This window comes from Diabrotica undecimpunctata, chromosome 3 (genome assembly GCF_040954645.1).
Source record: "Diabrotica undecimpunctata isolate CICGRU chromosome 3, icDiaUnde3, whole genome shotgun sequence".
NCBI lineage: Eukaryota > Metazoa > Arthropoda > Insecta > Coleoptera > Chrysomelidae > Diabrotica > Diabrotica undecimpunctata.
The window spans coordinates 102,943,878-102,957,867 of record NC_092805.1 but is presented as its reverse complement, the minus strand read 5'-3'; the positions used below and the strand labels follow the sequence as shown (position 1 = coordinate 102,957,867).

Sequence of the window (13,990 nt, the reverse complement as noted above, 5' to 3'; positions counted from 1 at the left end):
GAGCGACATGTAGATGAAGCGCAGGAAGATGACATTATGGACGCCGTTACTATGAACCCTACAATAAGCACTAGACAAGTAAGTCGAGAACTCAATGCTACTCAATCAAAAGTAAGTAGAGTCTTACAAAAAAATAATCTATACCCATATCACATACAAATGGTTCAGCGACTACATGCTGGAGATGAGATCGATAGGTTGGAATTTTGTAGATGGATTAACAATAATCGACCAACGCTATACAGGACACTATTTACAGATGAAGCCCAATTTACCACAGACGGGATAAATAATTCACGAAATTCACATGTGTGGGCGGAAGAAAATCCCCATGCTATTCGAGAACGTCGTTCTCAGTTAAGGTTTTCGGTTAACGTGTGGATTGGTGTCATAAATAACCAATTAGTAGGTCCTCACTTTTTTGATGGTCCTTTAACAGGGCAGGTCTATTTAAACTTTCTACAAAATATTTTGCCGAATTTGCTTGCCAACGCGAACGTTGCTATCCGAGGGATGTATTGTTTATGGCAACAGGTGGATAGGACGTGCAGGTCCTATTTCGTGGCCTTCAAGATCCCCTGATTTCAATCCCGTTGATTACCATATTTGGGGACGATTGAAGCAACTAGTTTACGCAGTGAATATTAATAACCGACAACAATTAATTGATAGAATTATACATTGTTGTAATACTATTAGAAACGATCCCCAGAGTATCCGTAATTCAATACGTCAATTAACAAAACAAAATGTGTACAGGCTGCAGGGTTCCATTTCGAAAATCTATTTTGAATTATTTTTATTTTGTTACCATTATTGTATCTTTTCCAGTTCTAATTTATGGGTTTATCATAACTATGTACATATTTTTAGTTTTTTTTTAAATTGTTCTTCGATATTGTTAGTAGTTACTGTTTTTTGTTGTGCAGTGACTCAGTTTATCATTTCAATTAAAATGTTTGAAATTTATAACATTTGTTTAAATTAATTACCTTATAATTTGATAGGTACTTCATTATAGTTGTTCTATTTTTGGTAAGATTTGATCGTTCACTAAAAATTTAATAAAAGTGCGACAACATTGTCGCATATGTCGTTTTCATTGGCTATTTATGTAGTTTGCAAATCACTTATTGCATTTTAAAAAAAAATATATACAGGGTGTAATATTTAATACGAATCCCTAAATTAATTTTTCCAAAGCCAGTCCTGAAATTTTTTAGTTTAGCTAATACCAGTTGAATGCTTGATAGTAGTGTACTGTATCGTGCAAAAATTAAAAAAATCAAATGAGCCGTATAAACACTACAGTAAAATGAAATAAATGGTCAATTACACAAATCACCCTGTTAATTAATAAAGAAGAGGAGTTGACATTTTTTAGTGGCCACATGATATGCTCCCTGAGGGACTCTACATATGGTAGAAGTATGTAAAGTTCCTCATGACTCACCCTGTATATATATATATATATATATATATATATATATATATATATATATATATATATATATATATATATATATATATATATATATTTGCTTTCCCTAGTTCTCTCTACATTTTCCAATCTTTCGAATTTGTAGGTTTTAGCAGATTTGCTCTAGGCTTTATTCTTTTTCTTTATTATTTCATTTTTCCGTTTGCTGTGAGGCCCTTTTCCGTTTCTTTCGCTGGGTTTTTGTTTATGTTCTCGTTTATTACCTGATGATTATGTTATGTTTATTATTGGTGTCTTCTAATTTTAATATAGAGTAATTATATTCTTGAAATTTTTTACTCTCTTGCTCCCCCTCTGCCACCCTCCCTCACACTATATCTCACTAGTTACTCCCTTATGCTATATCCTTGTATACAATGATTATTAATCATTTTTATAATAAATTAAGTACAATTCAAACAATTAGACGTGCACGTCATAGATTTAATGACATCATAACCCACTGGTACAAACTTGACAGCTAACAAATTAAACAAATTTTTCCTCATATTAGTTTTTTCGCTACTGTTAAGTTTCGCAGGAAAGCACTGTTGCCAAATCAAAATCATAAATATATTTACCACATCAGCTACCGGCTACACGGTTTCTCTTTGTCTTTAAGAGTGTAAACCAAAGATAACTATCTGTACTATACGTGTCAAACCCACAAATCACAGGTCAAACCCATGTCAAACCTATAAAAGGTTATGTAAGATTTGTGTTTATAGTTGTGAAGTTGGTTAAAATATACAAGTTAACACAAAATTCTTTTAATTTAGTTTCTCGATTATTTTGATTCAAATTGTTGGATATTTTAATTGAATTGTATTAAAACAAAAATGCCGTCGCATTTGACCAGACATTGCAAGAAATTAATTGCACATTTAATTAAATATTTTGAGTGCGTAAAGAAGAACGGTGGTCCATTGTTATCATTCGAAGCCCTTAGACTGGTATATAGGTCTATTATTATTTAAATATTGTTTTAGAGAGTTGCATCAGCTTTGAATCTTGGTATTTCTACTGCCAGTAGAGTTTCTTAACTGGTAAAAAAGAATGAACCTTTATGTTTACCACGTAAGAAAAGACTGAGACCTGTAAAGCCCATTACTAGTTGCAATAATGCACCACCATCATAACTGTACCAGTGTAATATATATTTGTATTGTCTTCATATTGTTTGTAATATTTTGTAAATATACAAATATACATATAAAATATAACTTTGATTTTAATTTTAAAGCATTGTTATAAAAACTAAAACTTATGTAATGTTATTTTAACCGTTCTCTCAGAAAAAACGCTTGAAGCTTCCGGCGATTTTGAATGTCAGTTACGCGAGTAAAATAATTCTTTTAAATAAAATTTGTCTCTCAATTTTAAACATCTAAACTTAATTTTAACCGTTTAAAAACTCAACAGTAAAAATTCGATATCTTTTAATCAGAGCGTCATATCGACAAAAATAAAATGCGTTCTAAAAGTAAGAGTCCATCTTATAATTTTTGGATTTTGCAATCTAATCTGAAAGCTATAACGTGAACTAACATTTCGGAACCTTAGGTTATTTCCTGTCATACCTTTCAGTTTATGAATATTTTATACCTAAATCACAGGGTAGAACACCACCATGCATTAACCAATATTTAATAAATATATTATTTATAATAAGAACATCAATTGATATTTTAATATTGGGCATTATTTGGGTTAACAACTACTCGCATTAAACTAAATTCACAATGGCATTAAAAAATTACTGTCTATAGTTGTAATAATCAAATGTTGTAAAAGTTGTAATGTGGTAGTGGTAACTGCGCTCCCAATAAGTGACAAATTTGTCCTTTTATCTGTAATTTTTAAAAATTTGTTAAATAATTATTTCTGATAAATATTTTAATACAAAGTTGAATATCATAAAAAACTATTAAGGTTTAATACCTTGAAAGTGGGCATGAAATTGTCCTGTACAATATGTGTTGCGTGAGTTGCGTAATGAGTATCATGTAAAATAAGAATCATCCTGAAATACTTCACACCCAAGAGAGCGGCGCCAACACAAACAAAAATCAAAGTCGAAGGACTAAAGACTAAATGCGGGAAAAGAATATCAGAGAAGATAGCTAAGAATGAAATATTAGATCACGATAACATCAAGGAAAGCTGAGAAAAACAAAATAAATATCAAAAATAACTAATAATTAACGCAGCAACAGAATCACTTGGAGACAGGAAAGTAACAAACACTAACATACCAAAAAAGAAAACACCATTGTTTAGAGAGGAAGTGAAGACAAAATGTGAAGAAAAGAAGAAAGCCTTTTTACAATACAGAACACAACAAACACAACAGGCAAATAACCACTTAAACAAATCAGAAATAAAGGAATACTTTAGTTAGACGAATAAAAATGCAACACTGGCAGATCTCAAAACGGATGAAACAGAACTTCTACGGAACACAAAAGAAATATGAAGAATGATCAGAGAACAAAGAAAAGAGATGAACGAACTAATAAAAACAAAACACATTCAGAAGGAAACATGAGTAGACCACTTTCGATCCCTATTTGCTAAAGGTGACGATAAAGAACCACCTACACCACAAGTGACGACAAACGAAGAAATAACTATTGAGAAGGAAGAGGTAAAGGAAGCATTAAGGAAATTAAAAAATAGAAAATCACCAGAAGAGGACAGAATATCGAACGAACTCCTAAAGTACAGAGGACCAGATCTGACCAAACAACTATTAAAACTAATCCAAAAAATAATAGAACAAAACAGAATTCTTCAAGAATGGAGGAAAATTATAGAGGAATTAATTTATTAAAAACAACACTAAAATTAACAACCAAAGTGATAACAAATAAACTAAATGAAATTATAACACTAGCAGAAGAACAACAAGGTTTCAGGCAAGTGCAAGAGAAATCAAACCGGCATATCTATGTTTTATGGACCTTAAGAAGGTGTTTGACCGGGTCAAACTAAAGGACGTTATCCACTTATTGTACGCAAGAGAAATACCTCTAGGAATAATCAAAACGATCGAAATTATTTACCAAAACAACACAATAAAACTTAAAATAACCTGCTATGCAGACGACGCAACATTACTCTCTTAAAGTGAAGACGATTTATAATGTATGTTGCACCAATTTAATATATCCGTCAGAAAAAAATTTAACATTTTAATTTCCCCAAAATAGACAAAATGCATGGTTACAACAGCAAATTTACCAAGATGTAAATTGGAGCTGGAAGGTCAAATAATAGAACAAGTGATGGAGTTTACATATCTAGGCATCACATTATCTAGCTACGGAAAGCTCGAAACTGAAGTGGAAGATTAAGTGAATAGAGCAAACAGGAGCCGCAGGCTGCCTAAATGAAACAATATGGAGAAATAAAAATATCGGGAAAAAAATAAAAGGCAGAATTTACAAAACAGTCATCAGACCAATAATGACATACGCAGCAGAAACACGACCTGACACAGAGAGGACAAAAAGGATGTTAGAAACAGCAGAGAATAAAACAGAAAAATTGATGGCGAGATACTATGGGACAGATCTAGAAGTACAGATATACGACGTAGATTCAAGGTGGAGAACATCAAGAACTTGGTAAGAAATAGAAGAGTAGAATGGAACGATATATAAGCCGAATGAAAACAAAATAGAGTAGTAAAGACGGCAAGAGACGGTTCTCCAATAGGAAGACGATCAGTAGGAAGACCACGAAAACGATGGAACGACAACTTACTGGAGGCACATGGAAAAACAGACCGAGTCATGTCTAGAATTGAGTAAAAAGAAGAAAAGAATTATTAATGCATAGATAACCCTAATTATGATTTTTTAGATAGTTTTATATTGATTTTTATTATAAAGTTAGTCCTATATAAATTAAGTTTTGACTACCTACATAAGCTAATATTATCTCTATTAGGTATTTAAACGATTAATGAAACCTTAAGACCTATCTGTACGCTCTAATGTAAGACAAAAATCACTTTATCTATAAAACTCTACTTCAAATATTTTCCCAGAAATTGCACTTCCAATTATACTGTTGCATGTCACGGAAAAATTAAGCTTATGTAGGTCAAAGGTAATGAAAAGAGAGTGACTACAGATTGAAGGGTGTTTTATAGCTATTAAGTAAGGTGTAACCTAAATAAGTGCTTCGAAAATAACTATGACAAAACTAACCGGTTAATGTATATATTGTAGACGAAATGAAAAAAAAAGACTACATAAATGACTGCTTAAAAAATGTTAAAACGCCAAAAAGTAAAATGGGTATATCTTGCAACGCTGTATAGGTATTTCCATTTCGTCTCTAAAGTATAGTTCAAGTTCAGGAACAAGACTCCAACTTTTAAGATGTTATAAATGTTATGTAAAACGTATATATTATGTAAAACATTCTTAGCAATGTTTAAACACAAAAAAAGAACTTGGCAGAAGAGTAGTATTATCAATCGTTGCATTATTTAAGTCCTTTTGATTTGCCAAATCCATCTCCTTAACATAAATTAACTGTGATTTGTTTCTGGGGAGCTTTAATGCGGATGCTATGTAGTAAAAAAAGATAGAGTGATGTCTATTTTCTGACATCTAAATTAGATGCTGCTACTTAGCAAGTATACTCTAATTTCAAAGAGTATATATTCCGATACTATATTAGATAACTGCGAAGATTGATACATTGAAAGAGACTAAGACAAGGCTGCTGTCTGTCACCCACCTTATTTAAAATCTATTTGGACAGATCCTTAGTGAAATGGGTAAAAAAATGTAGAAACTTGGGAATTAACGGTGGAAGAAAACACGCTATATACACTTTTCTTTGCGGATGACCAGGTAGTAATTGCCGAAGACAGCTACGATCTTAGCTATATGGTAAGAAAACTGCAAGAAGAATATGAGGTGGTAGGTCTAGACATAAATATGACAAAATGTGAATATCTTTCAGTGGGAACAGATGAAATATGTGACCTAGTCTTGGGAGACGACAAAATCAAAGGCATGCAATCCTGCAAATATTTGGGGGTCATTTTCAACAAGAAGGAAAATAGCGCAGATGAAATCAGGGAAAGAATAAACAAGGACAGAGCAGCGACCCGTGCCTTAAATTCTCTTCTCTGGCAAAAAACAATTCGACGAGAAACCAAAAAATGCATTTACGGTAGTGAATAATGTTTTTATTTCTGAGCCTTCAGAAGTATTGTGGACTGTATTCCTTGTATAAAAAATATTTATTCTGACTTTACACCTTTATTATAATTATTTTATAAGAACTTAAAATTAACAAAACCAAAAAAAGGAATGTCTTATTTCTCCTTGACAGCTACGCGCCGTCGTTGTCGCTAATGTTCGATCCATGCGCCCTGTGGTCCGTGCAGGGACGGCTCTTGCACTGTTGACTGCTGAACATGCCGCCCCCCTTGAAAGGCTTAAGTGATGCCTTTCAAACAACGCTTCTTGTAAACCATAACCATTATTGTTCATCCATTGGCAGGACGGCTAACTTTACACAAGGCCTTTTGAATTCACCTTTAGAAGTACGCACAGTCACAACCCGCACAACATTATCTGTCCCAGCATGTAGTTGCAATATTCTACCCAATTCCCATTTAGTAGGAGGAAGACCATCCTCTTGAATAATAACCAATGATCCAATTTTCACGTTGTCAGCTGCTGTTCTCCATTTGGTTCGCTGCTGAAGTGAAGAGAGGTACTCACGTGACCAGCGTACCCAAAAACTCTGAATTATCTGAGTCAGGTGATGATACCGTTTCAACTTATTCGGATTTATTTCAGTTAGCTCTTCTTGTGGCAGTGCTACAAGTGGTGCTCCAATTAGAAAATGTCCAGGGGTGAGTACACCAAGGTCTTCTGGACTTTCCGACAGAGGTAATAAAGGACGGGAATTTAGGAGAGACTCAATTTGCGTCAACAAAGTATACATTTCGTCATATGTAAATTTATTATTACACATTACCCTTCGTATATGAAACTTTACCGATTTTACAGTTGATTCCCAGATGCCACCAAAATGTGGTGAGTGAGCTGGAATAAAATGCCAATGAATCTTATGTTCCGAAAAATAATCTAAAAAATTTGATTTTACCGTTGCATCATTCATAAATGAATATAACTCCTGCAAATGATTATTTGCCCCAACGAAGTTAGTTCCATTATCAGAATACATATTTTTACATAGACCTCTTCTAGCAATGAAACGTTTAAATGAATTTAAGAATGAATTAGTACTTAAATCATATACAAGTTCAATATGTGTCGCCCTTGTTGCAAAACATGTAAAAATACATATATAGCATTTAACTACTTTACAATTCCGTAAATAGCTTGTTTTCAATTCAAAGGGACCCCCATAATCTACACCACAATTATAAAATGGCCTTGTAGGCAGAAGTCTAGATTTAGGTAAATCTCCCATAAGAGGTACAAGCAATGTAGGTTTGACACGAAAGCAAGTAACACATTTATGCAGAATGTGCCTAACCGTGCTACGTCCAGATAATAACCAAAATTTTAAACGAATTATTGATAGCAATGCTTGTGGACCTGCATGCAAGTATTTATGATGATACGATATCACTATAAGTTTAGTTAATACATGACCGTTCGGGAGTATGATTGGATGCTTCTGGTCAAAAGACAATTCTGACTTTTGAAGACGTCCACCAACTCGTAATAGTCCTGTATCATCAAGAAAAGGATTTAATGATAAGATTTTACTCGATTTATGTATTGGTTTTGATTTTTTTATTGTTTGTATTTCCTGATGAAATACTTCATTTTGTGCCATATATACCAAACAGAAAAAACTTCTTTCTTTTTCATCTACAGTAAAAGGACCCGTTGTCTTATTATTAGATGATTTACAATTGGTGACAAACCGAAGTATATATGCAAAAACACGCTGCAATTTAGCTAAGCTGGAAAATCGGTTCCAAATTTCAGCAAATTGCACAGTTGATATAAATGTTTGAATTACCTTCTGGTCAGGTATGATAGAAATGTGTGAATTTGACAAAGCCTTAGTAGGCCAAGACAATTTATGAGAAGCTAACCATGGTGGCCCATTCCACCACAATTTTGAAGTGTTTAATAACTTTGGTTCATATCCGCGCGTAATTATGTCGGCTGGGTTATCATGCGAGTCAACATGATGCCAGCTATATCCATTAGAAAGCCTTTGTATTTCCGACACCCTATTTCCAACGAAGGTTTTCCATTGTGACGGTTCACCCAAAATCCAATGAAGAGTTATCATTGAATCAGACCAAAAATGTACCTCATCAAAGCTAACACCTATTGTTGCGATAACCGCCGATGCCAATTTGGCAGCCAATAAAGCACCACACAATTCCAATCTAGGCAAAGATATTGTTTTTAAGGGTGCTACTCTTGATTTCGCACATAATAAATGAACTAAGCAAGAACCACCTTGATCCAGTGACCGAATGTAGAGTGCTGCTCCATAAGCAGACTCTGAAGCGTCACTGAAACAATGTAATTGTCTATTAATTGGATTAGAACACAAAACTTGCCTGCTAATGTGAGTTTTCTCCAAATCTGCAATTGATTCCCTAAACTGGTTCCAAGCTGTGTGTAAATCTAAAGGTAAAGACTCATCCCAATTTAATTTTAATTGCCATAGTGATTGCATTATTAATTTAGCTTTAATTATAACTGGCCCTACTAGTCCAAGAGGATCAAATATCTGTGAAACTAAAGACAGAACTGTTCTTTTGCTAACCTTTGTGTAATTAGAAAAATTGATTTTATATTGAAGCGAATCTATCTTTGAGTTCCAATAAAGCCCTAATGTTTTTGTTGTAACATCATCTGCAAGATAATGTTCAATGTCTCCCTTTATTTGAATATCCTCATCAAAAATTTCAGGTTTGTTTGATACCCATTTTCTAAGTGAAAATCCTGCTGTGCACAAAATATTATTTAATTCATCCTTTAATGATTTTACTTCTTCAATTGAACTCCCTCCTGTAAGCAAATCATCAACATAAAAATCCTTTAAAATCACCTGGGAAGCTAGAGGCAGGTTCAATTGATTCTCATGAGCTAATTGTTGTAAGCTTCTTATAGCCAAAAATGCTGCTGGAGCGGTCCCATATGTTAGTGTTTTCAGCTTGTATGTCTCAATTGGTTGCTCATCCGAAAACCTCCATAATATTTGTTGTAGTTTTTGCTGAGTTTTGCAAACAAAAACCTGTCGATACATCTTTTCGATGTCTGAAGCTATAACTACATTATGTTTTCGAAAACGAAGAAGAATGCACATTAAATCATCTTGTAATTTTGGTCCGACCATTAGAACATCATTTAATGACAAACCACTGTCAGTTCTAGCTGACCCATCAAACACTACCCTTAATTTTGTAGTTAAAGACGTTTCTTTTAAAACTCCATGATGTGGAAGATAGTAGTTGGGTGTTTCTGAATTGAAGTCAGTTTTATCTTCAACCTTTGACATGTGACCCAACTGGATATATTCCTGCATAAACTCATGGTATTTAATTTTCATTTCCAAATTTTTATTTAATTTATTTTCCAATAATTCAAATCTTTTTAGTGCATTACTATAAGAATCTCCTAAGTCAGAAATGTTTGACCTTGTTGGTAATTTAACAACAAAATGACCGTTTTCATTTTTAATCGTGCTAGCTTCAAACAACTCTTGACAATAAATGTCCTCCTTGGACATAACCTTTTTTGCACCAAATTCTTCTATTAACCAAAATTTTTCAATTTGGTTTTCCAAAACATTAGACGAAAAATTACATACCACTGAATTGTTGCTAACCTTAATTGATTGACTAACTGGCCCTGAAATAACCCATCCCAACTTAGTTTTTTGGAGAATTGGTTGATCTTTGCCAAGTTTTATCTGACCCACACATAATAATTGCCAAAAAACTGATGCTCCCAGTAATACATCAATTTGTTTTGAAACCCCAAATGTTTCATCTGCAAGTACAATGTTTTTAGGAATATTTATAAAATCCAAGTTTAAATCCGAAGTTGGTAAATTGTCAGAAATTTTATCAATTACCAATAAAAATGCATTTGTTTGATAATTGCTAAACTTTGATAAAAGTGTCCCATTTAATGCCTGAGAAATGTTTGTTATACCTTGACCTAAACCTTTAACCGGAATGTGTACCTTATCTGCCCGTAATTGTAATTTTTCAAAAAATGAACGTGATATAAAATTTGACTGTGAACCTGAGTCCAATAAAACTCTAGATTCATGCAAAATTCCATATTTGTCTTGCATATATACTAAGGCCGTTGAAAGTAAAATATTAGTTTTTAATCTGTATGATATACCTTGCTTAGAATGATTTAAAAAATTAATTGAATCCTGACCTATATCACCCGAATGTGATTCTAAAAAACATGTCTGACCTATATCACCCGAATGTGATTCCAAAAAACCTGTCTGACCCAAAAAGTTTAATTGAGATGTACCTTCCATTGAATTATTATGGAATGCACCTTGTCCCTGAATATGTACTTCCTTTCCCTGTTTAGATATGCCATTTCCCTGTGTGTGTGTTTCTTTCTGGGTAGATATACCACAAATTTGTGATTCAACCTTTGATCCGTTGAGTTGAGTTGCATTTGTTTGTAAATGAGAATTGTTTATAAATTTACCATCCATATGTAAAAGAGTATTGTGTCGTTTTCCACAAAGTTTACAACCTCCCCATGTACAATGTTGTACTAAGTGTCCATCCTTTAGACAGTTCCAACATGCTTTTGATTTTGTTACCTCTTGTCTTCTAGCTGACACTGATAAATTATGAAATTTTTTACATGAATAAAAATAGTGCGGTAAATTACAAAGTGCACATTGTTTGGACGTTGCAATGAATGACTTTGATAATGTCATTTTTTGCACCCTTTTTTTTGTTTCCTTTGATATTTGCTCTATATCTTGTTTATCCCTTTCTGAATTTTGTAAGTGTTGTACTTTATGATCTATAAATGCTAAGAATTCCTGTATCGTAGAAAATTCGTTAACTGGACCCTTTTCTTGCCATTCCTTATTTGTGTAATAATCAAGCTTTTTCTCTATGGTACAAAGTAAAAGAACATCCCAATGTTCAACTGGATAACCTAACATACCTAGTGACTTTAAATTTCTTTTTATACAACCTGACAATTTCTTTAATTCTAAACTATTTACCTGAGTTATTTTTGGATATTCATATATAGCTTCAATATGACCACGTGCAATAAGTTTTTTCTTTTCATATGTTTCAGATAAAAGTTGCCATGCAATAGTAAAATTTTTGCTAGTAGTTTTTAGCTGCTCCAGTTCATCCTGGGCATCCCCTATCAAAGCCCTTTTTAAATAGTGAAGCTTGTCAACATCATTTAAATCAGAATTTTCTATGACCATACTAGTAAAACTATCTCTAAATTCTAACCAATGTTGATAACAACCATTAAAAGTTGGAACCTCCAGTGGTGGTAACCGTACATTTTTTAAGCTATTTCGATCTAAACTAGTATTGTGACCTGAGTTTGCTATAGTATCGTTTAAATTAACTTCATTCTTTAATATAATTTCTGCAGAGGCTATTAGTTTAAAATATGCATCCTGAAAATCTAACCTTTCTTGTAATTGTTCCTCTGATGTGTCTAATAAGTCAATTTCACTTTGTATTTGATCAAAATCATTCCACCATTCTTTGCATTTGTCAACCCTAACTTGTAATTCTACTATTTTATCGTGAGTAAAACTGCTTATAAATGAATCAAATTTTGTAATTTGTGCCTTAAAGATACCACGCTTTCTTTTTAAAACTGTTAACTGATCCATTGCATCGACTATGTATAATATTAATAAAGTTTAAAGCTTGCTATTAATAAATCCTAACAAACCGAAATTATAATAACCTTGTGACACAAATTAATATCTCTCTTATTCCAGGATAGGTATTATAGGAATGAAAAAATGTGTACTCACCACATACCATGCCATATAAACTTTTTCACTTGCCGATAAAAAATACACTAACTTGTTGCTTGTTGATAAAATCCGTTCGAATGACCATGAATAATGTTTTTATTTCTGAGCCTTCAGAAGTATTGTGGACTGTATTCCTTGTATAAAAAATATTTATTCTGACTTTACACCTTTATTATAATTATTTTATAAGAACTTAAAATTAACAAAACCAAAAAAAGGAATGTCTTATTTCTCCTTGACAGCTACGCGCCGTCGTTGTCGCTAATGTTCGATCCATGCGCCCTGTGGTCCGTGCAGGGACGGCTCTTGCACTGTTGACTGCTGAACAGGTAGTTTAGTCCAAAGTATTACACTTTACGGTTCGGAAATATGGGACGTCACCAAAGCTAATAGAAACAAACTTATGACGACAGAAATGGATTATCTGAGACGAAGCTGCGGTAGATCGAGACTGGAGAGAGTTAGAAACGAACAAATAAGAAACGAAATGAAAATGGAGCGAAATATCAATAATGACATAGAAAGAAAACAATTAATCTGGTTTGGACATGTCAGAGTACAGATGGCCTAAAAGAGTACTGGAATGGATCCTTCCTGAAATAAGAAAGAGAGGACAACCACGGAGAAGTTGGCGCAACGATATTGATGAAGCAATGGCGGCAAGAGACTTCCGCAACCGCATATGACAGAAAAAGATGGAAATTGGGGGCGGAGAAGCGGCGACAGCCGTAATCAATCCGTTATTATATATACATATATATATATATATATATATATATATATATATATATATATATATGTATATATATATATATATACACGTATATATATATATGTATATATATATATATATATATATATATATATATATATATATATATATATATATATATATATATATATATATATACGTATATATCGGTGTATCTTTCATGTTATGCGTACCTTGTGTGTGAGAGGCGTACCTTACCACGCTGCCTCAGTGCGGGTTGGTAAGGATGCGCTGGTGTGTTCTGGTTTTAAGGCGCCGAAACCCGCCTTTCCACCCTCCTCCTTCTGCTATATAACGTACTCCAATAATACGCCATATATTGTCCGGGGATTACGCAAATTTGGTCTTCGTGAAAGTAGGAGATAGGATTCGATGGCAAAGCTGGCATCGTCCCATTCGTCACTATCAGTTAGGCATTTTCCACAATTCTCCTACAAGAATTACTAAAACAACATCCTACCATAATTGATTATATTGTCTCAGATTTCTGACCCCTTGATGTACGCTCTACAATTATTAATGCAGGACTATCTGATTATGAAGCAGTGTGTACCAAGTTTAACACTCTCAACAAACCCTCCTCGAAAACGCGTTTAGATAGGATTTTTTCCGCTCAAAACTTTCGTAAATTCTAAAATTTATGCTTGACTTTTGGGCGTGGGCTATAATTTCAGTGATTTTATAGACATTTCTGTTAA

At 33.3% G+C, this 13,990-nt stretch overlaps 1 protein-coding gene across 1 annotated transcript in view; it reads left to right on the top strand.

Annotated features, from left to right (window-relative positions):
• The window catches only part of LOC140437112 (uncharacterized), a 615,082-nt gene that overhangs the window by 226,972 nt on the left and 374,120 nt on the right, over positions 1-13,990 (top strand). The gene's annotated exons all lie outside the window — the stretch shown is intronic.